General features: G+C 43.4%; 1 protein-coding gene across 1 annotated transcript in view; it reads left to right on the forward strand.

Moving 5' to 3' along the window:
- Positions 1–12,974, forward strand: part of ube2r2 (ubiquitin-conjugating enzyme E2R 2) — a 158,035-nt gene that overhangs the window by 85,712 nt on the left and 59,349 nt on the right. The window lies entirely within an intron of this gene.

A 12,974-nucleotide genomic window follows, 5' to 3' on the forward strand; every position in this document is an offset into this window, starting at 1 on the left:
ATGCTGGAGATCAGAGTCAAGAGTGTGGTGCTGGAAAAGCACAGCCGGTCAGGCAGCATCTGAAGAGCAGGAGAATCAAAGTTTCAGGCATAAGCCCTTCATCATTCCTGATGAAGGGCTTATGCACGAAACATCGATTTTCCTGTTCCTCAGATGCTGCCTGACCTGTAGTGCTTTTCCAGCACATGTGCCTTTTAGATGCTGGGCAGGTTTTCAAGAGTCACATGATGAGTTACTCCATGCAGTGTTCCAAGCCACTGTCCTATCTTATAACTGTGATATTTTTATCGCTAGTCAAGTTTAGTTACTGGTCAATAGTAAACCCCAGAATGATCATGATCGGGATTTTGTTGATGGTAAAGTAATTGAATGTCTAGGGGTAATGGTTAGATCCTCTGTTGCAGAAGGTCATTCAATGGCTGTTGTTGGTCAGTGAGTGTATTTCAAAAGTTTTACTTTTACAATTTTGCTCAAACAAAAGTTTAATGCTTCCATTATAACTTGGAAGAGGATGAAATATGAATGATTGTAGACTTGCTTACTGACTCAGTAGATGAGCCATGCAAGCATGAAAGCTTAAAGTTTCACTTCCAATTTCTTTAGGTAGCTGATCACCACTGGACAAGCAGTGTATTTTAGGTTGTGGCTTTTTGGCTCTGGGTTAGAAAATTGACTATCTATCAGATTGCCCTTCCTGTTTGCTAATCACAATTGGGGAGGTGCATGTGGACAGCATCGTGTTAGCTGGCAATGCTCTCATGTTCGCTATCAGAATTCGCTCTTGTGTCCGACTGTTACTCAGTTTTGTTTTAGTATGTAAGTATGAAGGTCAGGGAAAAAAAAGGAACTAATGGCTGCCTTGCGTGTGAATTCATGACCAATCTGCCTCAAGTTTATCAACAAACCTTCACCCAGCTGTTCACGTCAGCATTTATCCAGGATCCAAGGTTGTCCTTGTGCAGTTTGTCTTAATGCTGGCTGTGATTTTAATAGCCTGCCAGCTTGCTTTGCTGTATGAAAATGCAGTTTCTGTTGCTAGGCAGTACTAACAATTAGTTGTCAGGTCATATTTAGCACTGTCCTTGATTGGTGAAAGTTGCCCTCGAGTAGAGATGGCTCACAATAAAGGTGGTGAGTCCCCAAGTGGTTGAAATAATAAATTTTACAAGTTTTATTGGAAAGTTGTTTTAATTGGATAGCACTAAATGGGATAAACAGGATCTTTTGAGCATAATTGGTATGTTCATATCACTTTGACAGAGAACTGGATGAACCTGAGGGGCACCAGTATCCTTGGGGGGAGGTTTGCTAGTGCTCTTTGGGAGGGTTTAAACTAACTCCGCGGGGGCATGGGAACCAGGACTGTAGCTTTAGGGTACAGGACCTTGAATGTAGGGAGGTTAGGAATAATGCAGTGATCTCTAAGGAGGGTGCCTGTAACCAGAAAGGTGGATTGAAGTGTGTATACTTCAATGCCAGAAGTATAAGGAATAAGGTAGGTGAACTTGCAGCGTAGGTTGGTACCTGGGACTTCGATGTTGTGGCCATTACAGAGACGTGGGTAGAACAGGGACAAGAATGGCTGTTGCACATTCCAGGGTTCAAATGTTTTAGTAGGATCAGACATGGGGGTAAAAAAGGGGGAGGCGTGGCATTACTTGTCAAAGACAGTATCACAGCAGTGGAATGGACGATGGAAGAGGACTTGCCATCTGAGGTAGTTTGGGCTGAGGTTAGAAATAGGAAAGGTGAGGTCACCCTGTTAGGTGTTTTCTACAGGCCTCCTAATAGTCCTAGAGAAGTAGAGGATAATATTGCGAGGATGATTCAGGAAAAGAGTGAAGGTAGCAGGGTGGTTGTTATGGGGGACTTTAACTTCCCAGATATTGACTGGGAGAGCTATAGCTCGAGTTCATTAGATGGGTCGGTGTTTGTACAATGTGTGCAGGAGGGTTTCCTGACACAATATGTCGACAGGCCAACAAGAGGGGAGGCTATATTGGATTTGGTTCTAGGTAATGAACCAGGCCAGGTGTTAGACTTGGAGGTAGGTGAGCACTTCGGGGACAGTGACCACAACTCGGTGACTTTTACTTTAGTGATGGAGAGGGATAATCGTGTGCCGCAGGGCAAGAGCTATAGCTGGGGGCAGGGAAATTATGATGCAGTGAGGCATGACTTAGGATGTGTGGATTGGAAAAACAGGCTTCAAGAGAAGAACACTAATGAGATGTGGGGAGTGTTCAAGGAGCAGCTACTGTGTGTCCTCGATAGGTATGTACCAGTCAGGCATGGTGTAAAGGGCCTTGTGAGGCAGCCGTGGTTTAGTAAGGAATTGGAGTCCCTTGTGAAAGGGAAGAAGGCGGCATATGTAAAGATGAGGCGTGAAGGTTCAGTAGGGGCGATTGAGAGTTATAAGGTAGCCAGGAAGGAGCTAAAGAGGGAGCTAAGAGAAGCGAGAAGGGGACATGAAAAGTCTTTAGCTGGTAGGATTAGGGAAAACCCAAAGGCTTTCTATAGGTATGTCAAGAATAAAAGGATGACTAGGGTAGGTATCGGTCCAGTCAAGGATAGTAGTGGGAAGTTGTGTGTGGAGGCGGAGGAGATTGGAGAGACATTAAATCAGTACTTTTCATCAGTATTCACTCAGGAACAGGACACTGTTGCTGATGTGAATATGGAATCACAAATAATTAGAATGGATGCCCTGGAAATATGCAGGGAAGAGGTTTTGGGAATATTGGAAAGGATGAATATAGATAAGTCTCCTGGGCCTGATGGCATTTACCCCAGGATCCTATGGGAAGCTAGGGAGGAGATAGCAGAGCCATTGGCCTGGATTTTTATGTCGTCGTTGTCAACAGGAATAGTACCAGAGGACTGGAGGATAGCGAATGTGGTCCCATTGTTCAAGAAAGGGAGTAGGGATAGCCCTAGCAACTATAGGCCAGTGAGTCTGACTTCAGTGGTGGGCAAAGTCTTAGAGAGAATGGTAAGGGATAAGATTTATGAACATCTGGGTAGGAATAACGTGATCAGGGATAGCCAGCATGGTTTTGTGAAGGGCAGGTCGTGCCTCACAAACCTTATTGAGTTCTTTGAGAAGGTGACCAAGGAAGTGGATGAGGGTAAAGCAGTAGATGTTGTGTATATGGATTTTAGTAAGGCGTTCGATAAGGTTCCCCATGGTAGGCTAATGCTAAAACTTCGGAGGTATGGCATTGAGGATACATTAGAGGTTTGGATTAGGAATTGGCTGGCTGGAAGGAGACAGAGGGTAGTAGTTGATGGATTATGTTCATCTTGGAGCGCAGTTACTAGCGGTGTACCACAAGGATCTGTTTTGGGACCATTGCTTTTTGTTATCTTTATAAATGATCTAGAGGAAGGACTTGAAAGCTGGGTAAGCAAGTTTGCGGATGACACAAAAGTCGGTGGAGTTGTGGATAGTGAGGAAGGAAGTGGTAAGTTACAGCGGGATATAGATAAGTTGCAGAGCTGGGCGGAAATGTGGCAAATGGAATTCAATGTAGCTAAGTGCGAAGTCGTTCACTTTGGTAGGAATAACAAGATGATGGATTACTGGGCTAATGGTAGGCTACTTGGTAGTGTGGATGAGCAGAGGGATCATGGTGTCCATGTACACAGATCTCTGAAAGTTGCCACCCAGGTAAATAGTGCTGTGAGGAAGGCATATGGTGTACTGGGCTTTATTGGCAGAGGAATTGAGTTCCGGAGTCCTGAGGTCATGTTGCAGTTGTATAAGACTCTGGTGCGGCCTCATCTGGAGTATTGTGTGCAGTTTTGGTCGCCATACTATAGGAAGGATGTGGAAGCTTTAGAACGAGTGCAGAGGAGGTTTACCAGGATGTTGCCTGGAATGGTAGGAAAATCTTATGAGGAAAGGCTGAGGCACTTGGGGCTGTTCTCATTGGAGAAGAGAAGGTTTAGGGGAGATCTGATAGAAGTGTATAAGATGATTAGGGGTTTAGATAGGGTAGATACTAAGAACCTTTTACCGCTAATGGAGTCAGGTGTTACTAGGGGACATAGCTTTAAATTAAGGGGTGGTAGGTATAGGACAGATGTTAGGGGTAGATTCTTCACACAGCGGGTTGAGAGTTCATGGAATGCCCTGCCCGTATCAGTGGTGAACTCTCCTTCTTTATGGTCATTTAAGCGGGCATTGGATAGGCATTTGGAAGTTATTGGGCTAGTATAGGTTAGGTAGGATTCGGTCGGCGCAACATCGAGGGCCGAAGGGCCTGTACTGCGCTGTATCCTTCTATGTTCTATGTCCAATATAAAAATTGATCCCTCTTTGTTATTCTTTAGTAATAAGTTTGCTTTCTAGCCATCTTTTCAGAATTGAATAGGTTTTCTTCAACAAATTATTTATTAAATTGCTTTTTCAGGTATATTGTGTAATATCCCACAATATTCAGAATGTAGAAATTACAATGAAGATCATTATTCCCTTTTGAGTGCACTGCATGATGTGACTGAGTCAAAAGGACCAAAATGGTTAGAAATCTGATCTGTACTCTGTAGCTCATAACTAAGCTACCTAGCCTGCACATCTCTGGGCAATATGGGGCAATTTTACCATGGCCAATTCACCTAACTTGCACAATGATCTTTGGACAGTTGTCATATTTTTTATTTTTTAAGGTAAGGAGATTAGTAAAGAATTTTTCTAAATCGCTGTTTACTGAGCTCTTGGTAGAACAGTGTTTTTTTAAAAACTCACTTTAACCTTGCTGTCATATTGATTTTAATATTTATAGTAATGTGAGCTATTAGCCAGCAGAAAATGATTGTAAAATCTGCCAGACTCAGCAAATTTGGGTCTGCCACTTTTGTTAGGTTCTTTTTCTTGAGCATGTTACACACTTGATTCAACTGAAGATGCTGACTTATGTGAACAACCAAAATTTTATTAAGCAAGTACAAGTTGTGGAGAAAGTCTTAACATTCTTCGCCATGCTTGAGAAGCGCGTCAAAGGGTTTCTCTGAACAAAGGAAACAGCTCTTCCTTTACTCAAAATTTTTACATCACTGTCAGTAATGCTTCCACGACAACCCCCAGTGACTCCCTCACAGTCACATGCCACTCAAGACAATGCAGTGACCTAATCATCTCCAGAAACAATATAATGTAAGTCATTCCTCAATGGTCAAATCTGTTGCAAATCATTTTTTAACTACAGGGACTAGTCAAAATTCGAACTGTAATGTTCTTATTGATTTTGAATAGGATGTTGATGCAATTAAAATTATCTCTGAATAATAGGAGATGGCTCTGAATGGCAAAGGATGGGAATGTAAGTTCACTTGTATTCTACCTGTAGAACAGAGGCTTCTTGCCCTATCATCAGGACATCCAATTTCCTGCAGTCAGCAGAGCAAATTAACACTTTAATATTATACTTTCACATGATGTGGCCGACAGTGTAACATTATATGCACCCTTGATGCTTTCTGGAATGGCTCATGAAACCTTTGAGTTTGTTCAAAGCAATTTCGACACTTAGTCCCAACATCACAGCTCAGATGGTAGTAAGTGAAGCCGTATTAGCATGACCCATATGTTGAAAATGAAACGAGTAATCCTCATATATGTGATGGGAGCTGAATGAGTTTCCATCCCCTGCCCCTGGCAGTCATGATAGCTGCTGTGAACAAATATTACTTTGGTTTCTGATATCCTTAAAGGAGCATGTTTTTGTTCTTCTGTGGATGTGAATAAGCAACACCAGCATTTATTGCTTGTCCCAAGTTGTCTTCGAGAGCTTTTTAGTAAGACGCTACCTCAAAACACACGCAGCACTGTCAGGGAGGGAGTTCTCAGTGACAGTAGGTGAATGGCAGTATTGTTCCAAGTCAAGGTAATGAGAGATTTGGAATGGAACTTTACAGGTCACATTGCTATGATTCTGCTGTTCTACAAGGTGCTAAGAGGTAGCCAGTGTGAAAGTTACAGTAGAGTGTGCCTGAGGGAAGTTGCTGCAGTTTATCTTCGATGTGGAGCATTCTTCAGCAACTGAGAGACAGTGGATGGGACGCTAGTTGATTGGGCTCCTTTTGTCTTGGTTGCTTTTTGAGCTGCTTGAGTATTGTTGGACCCACATTCATCCATGGAAGTATTTGGCTGGTGGCTGACATACAAGAGCAACACGAGCACTTAAGGAAGCATACCTGAGTATGAGTCATCACTCTCGACTGAGGGGAGGCATTTGAGGATAAAACTAATAGAATATATTTCTAAATACTTGCAATATAAAATCAGTAAAGTACACAAGGACATAATTCAGTGGCACATTTTGAGTACTCTTGTGACAGACTGAGCTGAAGCTGTGAAAAGGCCAATTTGTTAGTGTGCCCATTTAGAATAGGTCAGCTGACGTTTCTCTCAGCTGTACTGGAAAAGTCTGATCTTCATGTGGACAAGCTATCTCTGTCAGGCAGTGGCACTTGCTGAAACTAATCTATCAGCATAGAAGTATTTTCCAGTGCTGTAGGACCATTTAAGTCTTTCTGTGCAACATCTCTGTACTGTAAGAACGCCTTGTGTTGTAAATAAACTTGTGAAGGCACAGGAATTGTAGAAGATTTTTCCAACTATAATTTATCCTTTAATGACCACAGAAGTTTAAGAATTGATTTGATGCAATATCTTTATTCAAAACTTCTTTCTACAAGTTCTTGAATTGTTTATCGAATCTAGTCAGAATTGTAAAGTTTTGAGAAAGGGAATTCTATAAGTGGATGATTTGTACTCGCCTGATTTTATCTGTCCAATCAATTGTGTCCAGAAAATCCACGGTCATTGATTCACATTACAAACTGTTTTAGAACAGAGAACAACACAGCACAGAACAGGCCCTTTGGCCCACGATGTTGTGCCGAACATTAGTCCTAGCTTAAGCACCTATCCATGTACCTATCCAATTGCCGCTTAAAGGTCACCAATGATTCTGACTTTGCCACTCCCACAGGCAGCGCATTCTATGCCCCCACCACTCTCTGGGTAAAGAACATGCCCCTGACATCCCCCCTATACCTTCCACCCTTCACCTTAAATTTATGTCCCCTTGTAACACTCTGTTGTCCCCGGGGAAAAAGTCTCTGACTGTCTACCCTATCTATTCCCCTGATCATCTTATAAACCTCTATCAAGTCACCCCTCATCCTTCGCCGTTCCAATGAGAAAAGATCTAGTACACTCAACCTATCCTCATACGACCTATTCTCTATTCCAGGCAACATCCTGGTAAATCTCCTCTGCACCCTCTCCAAAGCTTCCACATCTTTCCGAAAATGAGGTGACCAGAACTGCACACAGTACTCCAAATGTGGTCTTACCAAGGTCATATACAGCTGCAACATCACCTCACGACTCTTGAATTCAATCCCTCTGCTAATGAACGCGAATACACCATAGGCCTTCTTCCAAGCTCTATCCACCTGAGTGGCAACTTTCAAAAATCTATGAACATAGACCGCAAGATCCCTCTGCTCCTCCACCTTACTAAGAACCCTACCGTTAACCCTATATTCCGCATTCTTATTTGTCCTTCCAAAATGGACAACCTGACACTTGACAGGGTTGAACTCCATCTGCCACTCCTCAGCCCAGCTCTGCATCATATCTAAGTCCCTTTGCAGCTGACAACAGCCCTCCTCACTATCCACAACTCCACCAATCTTCATATCGTCTGCAAATTTACTGACCCACCCTTCGACTCCCTCTTCCAAGTCATTAATAAAAATTACAAACAGCAGAGGACCCAGAACTGATCCCTGCAGAACTCCACTTCTAACTGGGCTCCAGGCGGAATATTTACCATCTAACACCACTCTCTGACTTCGACCAGTCAGCCAGTTCTCTATCCAACTGGCCAAATTTCCCACTAGCCCATGCCTCCTGACTTTCCGCATAAGCCTATCATGGGGAACCTTATTAAATGCCTTACTAATATCCACGTACACTACATCCACTGCTCTACCCTCATCCACATGCTTGGTCACCTCTGCAAATAATTCAATAAGACTTGTAAGGCAAGACCTACCCCTCACAAATCCGTGCTGGCTGTCCCTAATCAAGCAGTGTCTATACAGATACTCATAAATCCTATCCCTCAGTACCCTTTCCATTACTTTGCCTACCACCGAAGTAAGACTAACTGGCCTGTAATTCCCGGGGTTATCCCTATTCCCTTTTATTGAACAGGGGCACAACATTCGCCACTCTCCAGTCCTCTGGGACCACCCCCGTTGACAGTGAAGACGAAAAGATCATTGCCAACGGTTCTGCAATTTCCTCTCTTGCTTCCCACCTAATCCTAGGATATATCCCGTCAGGCCTGGAGGACTTGTCTATCCTCAAGTTTTTCAAAATGCTCAACACATCTTCCTTCCTAACAAGTATCTCCTCTAGCTTACCAGTCCATTTCATATTCTCCTCTTCAACAATACAGTCCCCCTCATTTGTAAATACTGAAGAAAAGTACTCAGTCAAGACCTCTCCTATCCCTTCCGACTCAATACACAGTCTCCCACTACTGTCCTTAATCAGACCTACCCTCGTTCTCGTCATTCTCCTGTTTCTCGCATACAAGGGGTTATCCTTGATCCTACCTGCCAAAGATTTTTCATGCCCTCTCTTAGCTCTCCTAATCCCTTTCTTCAGCTCCCTCCTGGCTATCCTGTATCCCTCCAACGCTCTTTCTGAACCTTGTTTCGTCAACCTTATGTAAGCCGTCTCCTTCCTCCTTACAAGACATTCAACATCCCTCATCAACCAAGGTTCCCTCACACGACCATCTCTTTCCTGCCTGACAGGTACATACATATCAAGGACACGTCGTATCTGTATCTTGAAAAAGTTCCACATTTCAACGACATCCTTCCCTGACAGCCTATGCTCCCAATTTATGCTCCTCAGATGCTGTCTTGCAGCATCGTATTTACCCTTCCCCCAATTGTAAAACCTGCCCTGTTGCACGCACCTATCTCTCTCCATAACCAAGGTGAAAGTCACAGAATTGTGGTCACCATTACCAAAATGCTAACCCACTAACAAGCCCATCACTTGTCCTGGTTCGTTACCAAGTACCAAATCCAATATGGCCTCCCCTCTCCGCTGGTTGGACAATCTACATACTGAGTTAGAAAAGCTTCCTGGACACACTGCACAAACACCGCCCCGTCCAATCTATTTGATCTAAAGTAGCTTCCAATCAATATTTGGGAAGTTGAAATCGCCCATGACTACTACTCTGTGGCTTCTGCACCTTTCCAAAATCTGTTTCCCAATCTGTTTCTCCACATCTCTGCTGTGATTGGGGGACCTATAGTAAACACCCAACAAGGTGACTGCTCCTTTCCTATTTCTGACTTCAGCCCAAACTCTCTCCAAAGGCAGATCCCCCTCAAACTGCCCTTCTGCAGACGTTAAAAATTTCGAATTAGCAACGCCACCTCCTCCCCCTGCCCCCTCCTTTTTTTTCCCTGTCATTGCTACCTTCTCCACAGCCTCCCTACATTCTTGGATATCCTGAAAAACAGCTAACCTACTTGCTGGACTACAAGTCCGGATCCCATCCCCCTGCCAAATCAGTTTTAAACCCCACCCCCACCCCCGCCGAAGAGTGTTAGCAAACCTACCTCCCAGGATATTGGTGCCCTTCTGGTTCAGGTGCAACCCGTCCTGCTTGTACAGGTCCCACCTTCCCCAGAATGCAGTCCAATTGTCCAAATACCTGAAGCCCTCCCTCCAACACCATCCTTGCAGCCACATGTACAACTGCACTCTCTCCCTACTCCTTGCCTCACTGTCACGTGGCACCAGCAACAACCCAGAGATGATGACTCTGTCCATCCTAGCTTTTAGCTTCCAGCCTAACTCCCTGAGCTCCTGAATGACCTCCCCACCCCTCTTACTACGTATGTCGTTGGTGCCAATGTGCACCACGACTTCTGGCTGCACCCCCTCCCCCTTAAGGATTCTGAAGACACGGTCCGAGACATCTCGGACCCTGGCACCAGGGAGGCAAAAAACCATCCGAGAGTCTCGCCCATGTCCACAGAACCGCCTGCCTGTCCCTCTAACTATAGGGTCTCCTATAATTAGCGCGCTCCTCCTCTCCCCCTTTCCCTTCTGGGCCTCAGAGCCGGACCTCGTATCAGAGACCCAGTCACTGCAGCTTACCCCTGCTGGGATGTCCTCCCCAACAGTATCCAAAGCGGTATACTTATTGTTGAGGGAAACGACCACAGGGGATCCCTACACTGCCTGCTTTCTCCCCTTCCCACCTCTAACTGTTACCCAGCTACCTCTGTTCTCTGGCGCAACTATGTCCCTGTAGCTTCTATCTGTCAGCCTCTCGAATAATCCTCAGTTCATCCAACTCCAGCTCCAGTTCCCTAACATGGTCTGTGAGGAGCTGGAGCTGGCTGCACTTCCTGCAGGTGAAGTCAGCAGGAGTATCGGTGGTCACCCCCACCTCAAACATCCTGCAGGAGGAACATTCAACTGCCTGCGCTGCCATAACTCTACACTTAGTCTCCAAAACAAGAACACGAAGTAGCTTACCTGTTCAGCCGACTGAGTCCTTTGTTTTAGATTAGAGGAGGAGGGAGGGTGGGAGACACTACACGTGTAGTGTCTCGGCTTCCTTCTCCACTCAAACCTCTTACCTTCCCAGAAGCCTCTGTTGATGACTTCCAGGTTCCTGCTCCTAGTTGGAAAAAAAACAGACTGCGAAAAGAAAAATATTAATTTAAACTGGTCTCCGCTTACCTTCCGGCTCCCCTCTCTGTGTTCCTCTGTTTTCTCCAACCACAGATTCCATATTTGGGACAACTGACTTGTGCTGAAACAGACTGGTCGCACTCTGTATCTTTTTTGACTTTGGAATGGATTTTTGACAATTATTGCAACCACCTACTTTCATTTCCATAACACCACCTAATTCTGCCCTTTTCTCAGTTCGTTCAGTGTAACCTTTATGCCGATGTTACCTCTCGACCTGGCTATTCCATTGTACCCTGGACGAGTTTCTCATTGTCCATTCTCTATCAACTTAGGGTCAGCTTTATTCCTGATGAAGGACTTTTGCCCGAAACGTCGATTTTATTGATCCTCGGATGCTGCCTGAACTGCTGTACTCTTCCAGCATCACTACTCCAGAATCATCCATATACTTACCTCCCCGTGACCTATTCAACTGTGCTCTGCCACGTACATTTGCTCCTAAATAAACAATGTTTCGACTTTAAATTTTTTGTCTTGTTTTAAGTTCCTCCAAAGTTCTGTAATTTTCTCCATTTACATAAGCCTCTGGACATCTGTGCTACCCTAATTCTGGCCTTTTGAGCATCATTGATTTAATTGGCCCATCATTATTGAGTGTGTTGTTGGTTTTAAGCTTTGGCATTTCCTCTCCGCTTCTCTACTTTTCTTTGCTCACTTAAGATGCTGTTTAAAAAGCTTGACCATTTAATATTGTATCTTTTATGCCCTTCTGTAGGCTTATGTAAAATGTCTCGCAGACCTGTAAGTTTTCAGGTTTGACTTCATGCTGGAATTGCTGTATGTGAATATCCTTGAGTTCAGAATTAATGGTACTCAAATAAGTTAGCAAAGCTCAACTTCTAATTGCTAATCCTGGATACTTTCTCACAACTTCAAATATGACAATTTGCCTTTGAACAAAAATCGAATGTTCACTGCCTTAATCACGCTTTTTGGCAAAAAAAATCACAAACTCCAACAATCTTCATCTAGTTTCTCTTCACACTTTCTCAATGTGTTTTGAAGACTGTGAGGTCTCAGTGCTGAGAATCGCAACTGTGTGTAATTACATTTTGATGCTGATCCCATAACCTGCTATCATCACAGTAGATATTCAGAATACCTCCAACAATGTGTTAATAGTTGCTGCTTCATTCCAAGCATGACTTCCCCATTTAGCTAATCATAATGTTGAGGTGATTGGCCAATTTAGAGTACTGACTATCAGTCCTGTGTTTAAACTGTTCAGGGGAAGTAATTTGCATCCTGACCAGAGTTTCCACTTGACCATTACCTCACTGTCCTCGATCTTGGGGGCCCTGAAATATTTGAACTGCAAACCCAGTAATGGTTTTCACTGTTTGGAAACCTTTGCTAGAAGCTACAATGGTAAAATGTAGACCATTTTGTAAACCCATCAGTTAGCAATATGTATCTATTTCTTCTATCTGAAATGTTTCTTCTATCTATTTGAAGTCCAAGAGACCAGATATGTCGTCTGGTCAATGAAATCAAAAGAAGGACTAATTGGCTGAGATTACATGTCATCCCCTATAACTATCAAATCGTTTAAAAGAAAAATAGAATACTGTTTAAGTTCAAATGTAATTAAATATCAGCGCAATTACCACAAGGCTTTGCGATAGTTTCGTCTAACTGTACACACACAATTTGTTATTTTATGACCGTTTCCAATTTTCCTGACCATTTTGACCGGTTTGCAAACTAAATCACTAATGAAACTGGGCTCTCAAGATCAAGTACCTAAATTTTAAGTAAGAAACATATGGGAATAGTTTCTGTTTACCTACTATGTTTCCCCTGATACGTTGAAAATTTTAATCAAACCACTCCTTTATTACCAAGTGCCTGAGAATGCAAATCATTTTGTGCAATATCTCCTTGTAATTTAATGTTTGGAGCTCAGGTATTAATCAGGTATTAATTATGCTGCACTCCCTCCAGAGTTCTAATTCTCTGTTTACCCCTATCTCATCTACTTAAAAGGCCGAGTAACATCAAAAGAAATGGTTCCTGATTTGAGAGCTTCAGAGGAGTATTGTTAGACCATTGGCAGTTTTCTCACCTCCTTCCTTGAAATGGAAACCATCTGATACTTAGAGATTTGTCACTCTTCAGTGACATAATTTTCTTTATTTTTATCATATTGCTTGTG

This window comes from Hemiscyllium ocellatum, chromosome 1 (assembly GCF_020745735.1).
Source record: "Hemiscyllium ocellatum isolate sHemOce1 chromosome 1, sHemOce1.pat.X.cur, whole genome shotgun sequence".
NCBI lineage: Eukaryota > Metazoa > Chordata > Chondrichthyes > Orectolobiformes > Hemiscylliidae > Hemiscyllium > Hemiscyllium ocellatum.